Below are 2598 nucleotides of genomic sequence, written 5' to 3' on the forward strand. Positions count from 1 at the left end.
GGCTGCGATGGTGAAGGAGACATTCTCGCCCTTTATCGTCTTTAAATCTCTTCTTATTGTCCGAATCGTCATTTCGTTCTTGCTCCCCCGCAGTCCCAGCTGAGTCGCAGCGGAGGCGAGCAGAAGGGTCTTCTCTGACCCGTCATCAAGGACGGCGTAAGTGTCCATGACTTTATCCTGGTAGCTCAATGTCACACGGACTACCTTTAAGAGCACTTGAGCTCCGTTGCTGCTGGCGGGGTCAATGTACATGACACTTGCCTTGGTGCCGCTCCGTGGTGCAGGTATAGGCCGTCTTCCGTTACTATCGTGTAGTATATCCAGATGGGCTCCATCGCACCGGCTGCACTTTCTCTTTAGGCGGCATTCGGCTGCCATGTGGGGCCGCGCACATCGATAACAGCGCCGGTTGGACTTTATCCATTGGCTCACTTCTTCTGCATTCATCTTTGTGAATGAGTCACATTGTGACAGCCAGTGTTCTTTCTCACAGTAGGGACACGCTATCTTCCACTTCTCCTTTCTCGAGGGGGTGCTGTGACTCTTACTGCTCGGTACTGACTCTGATTGGTGCATGACAGTCACCGATCTTCTTCCATCACTTATTCTCCTGGGTCCCTCTCTGGAGCTTGGCGTGCTCCGCCCGAAGGTGTCCAGTCGTAAGCTGCTGACCTCTCTCGCCAGGAAGTCGGCCAGATCAAGGAGGGATGGCTCGGGGCCGTCGGGATCTCGGTAGTCCCTCTGCCGCCGAAAGCGCTCCTGTCTTGCGGGTGGCAGCTTCTCCAAAATCCTCTCAACGTTAGAGTTGGCGTACAGCTCATGCATGCCCTTCTCCCGTTGAGCTCCCAGCATCCCCACCAGGGACTGCACTTTGATTGACAGGTCGTCTAGTGAGCGATTGTCCGTGGCTGGGGGTAGGCGGTCAATATGCCTTATCTCCTGGATTACGTAATCCCATATACGTCCATATCTTTGATCCAGCGCTGCAAGGGCCGCTGTGTATGGGGTCGAGGAGGTAGCATAGGCTAGCGCTATATTGTGCGCTCGCGGTACTTTCAGGTGCTTCAATAATATTGCATACTTGTGGCGTTCATCAGCGACCTCCACCATCATTGTCTCTAAGCACATCCGGAGCTCCGTGTACTGTGCTCGACTCTCATAGGCGAAGTCTGGGAATGACGGCGTGGCGTTGTATGACGCCGTGGATGGCTGATACATCGGCGAGCGTTGGGGGAGAGACCTCCTGGGCGAGTCCCCTCTTGCGCCTCACTGTGGGCTGGTACTGGCAGGGTACCATGGCCCGCTGGTCCAGGTACTGTTCCTCGGGGCTGGTCGTGCGTCGTGCTCACCCGTAAATAGAGTCGGGGGTCTGTAGCGCAGCGCCGCGGGGGTATAGCCTGGACTGTATGGGACCTCCTGGTCCGGTGGAGTACTGTGCTGTCGTCGAGCTTGGTTCTCCTCTTCTCCCTCTTCTTCTTCTATCAAATCTTCCAGATCCTGTAATCGTTTATTTAGCTTCTCCGCAGTGTAGGCCGCTCCTTCCTTGTAGCTGGGTCTCGCTTGGACCGGTATGGGAAGGGGATCTGCGGGGGGTCTAGACTCGGTCTGTTGGTCAAGTTCAGGGTCGCTTGCTCGTTGCGGTGACGCTGCTCTTGACTGCTGTCTCGACGAGTTCCTTGAGCCCCTGGCGGAGGGAGAGGGAGTTGTCCTTTTGATCAGCTGCTCTATTAGTTGCGCTTGTAGTCTGTCGCGCTCTGCGTCTCTTTGGGCACCGGCAGCGGCGCGCTGGGCGTCGGCGGCGGCGCGCTCTGTTTCTCTTTGGGCACCGGCAGGTCGGCCCGGTCTCTTGCCATATTCTCTTCCATCTGGAAGCGTCTCATCTCCAGACTTGTGCGCTGTTCTTCGCTCCGTTGCTGTGCTTGGAGGTGTTCGCGCTCGCTGGTCGCCTGTGCTTGGAGACGTTCGCGCTCGCTAAGCGTCTGTGCTTGGAGCCGATCGCGTTCGGTAGAGGCTGTCAGGCTGACGAGGAACGCCTGTTGTAGTGTCCTCTCCGCTTCGCTGGGGGAAGGCGGTAGTGGAGGTGAGCCGCTCCTGCGTGAACCGCTCCTGGGGGTACTCGTTGGGGAGTCCTGGAGCTCTAGTTCCTCGGCGCTCTCCTCCTCTTCTTCCGTGCAGAGTTCTCTCTCTGTAGGGTTGTCTTCCTCCCGGGGCTTGTCGGGGACTACTTCTTGAGTAGTGGCGGGGGGTAAAGGCATGTCAATTCCCTCCTGGTCCCCACCGTGGGCTTGGTCAGTTACATTAGGACCTACTAGGGCCTCTGTGGTCGGGGAAACCTGGTCGTTAAGGTCAGACATAATTTTACTTTCTACTTTTACCATGTTTACCGTTTGTCGAAGGCTAGGTAGTTGACTGACAGTGTAAGCCTCTAAGTACTGAGGTGTCTGTCGTCTGCGCCGCGGGCGTTCTAGGTTAGGAGGATCGTTTCGTGGAGTGTTCATCATAGGCCATTTCGATATTAATAACACTATATTAATATTACACTAGTTACCCTCCGGCTCGAAGGACCAATTGTAACTGAGGGGTACAATTCCCTGACTG

This window comes from Notolepis coatsorum (genome assembly GCF_963971535.1).
Source record: "Notolepis coatsorum genome assembly, chromosome: 10".
In the NCBI taxonomy this organism is placed as follows: domain Eukaryota; kingdom Metazoa; phylum Chordata; class Actinopteri; order Aulopiformes; family Paralepididae; genus Notolepis; species Notolepis coatsorum.